Here is a 579-nt window from a genome sequence, read left to right as displayed (position 1 = left end):
ATTAAACAGATAAATAATGTTTTACATGAAGAAAGATCTACATATAAGAACAAAAGCTTTGGCAGAGTCAGTTGCACTTCCATTTTCAGATTCAAATAGCCCATTTCAAGTTTACACCAAGTTTTTTCTTGCTTTTTTCACTTCCTGTAAACATGCTGAACCAGAAGAAAATCTAGAGCGAGACAGATACAAGAGTGGGTGCACAGTTAAAACCCAGTTGTTTATGAATAGAGTAATTTTCCTTCCCTTTCTTCTCATGGCATAAGCTCTGAAACTCTGGGCCTAAGACATACAAGCAAGGAACCCTCAACTTTAATACTTCAAATACAGCGACAGCTTTTACAAACAGTAAGCGCATGCTTTACAGACTACAGTTACAGACACGAGCGTCTCTGACATAACTCGGGAAACACTGAAATTTCCGGTGCTGCTAACGGCGGTTCCCGCGGCGCCGCACCTCGGATACATCACCGCCTCTTTCACCGCTTCCTCCAACAACACGGGCAAAACGACCCCCGCGTTCCGCGCGCGGGGCTCCAGCGCTCCCACCAACGGCCGGGCCCCGCGCGCCCCCTCACC

This window comes from Charadrius vociferus, unplaced genomic scaffold (genome assembly GCF_000708025.1).
Source record: "Charadrius vociferus isolate BGI_N301 unplaced genomic scaffold, ASM70802v2 scaffold529, whole genome shotgun sequence".
NCBI lineage: Eukaryota > Metazoa > Chordata > Aves > Charadriiformes > Charadriidae > Charadrius > Charadrius vociferus.
Note: the sequence above shows the minus strand (reverse complement) of the source record.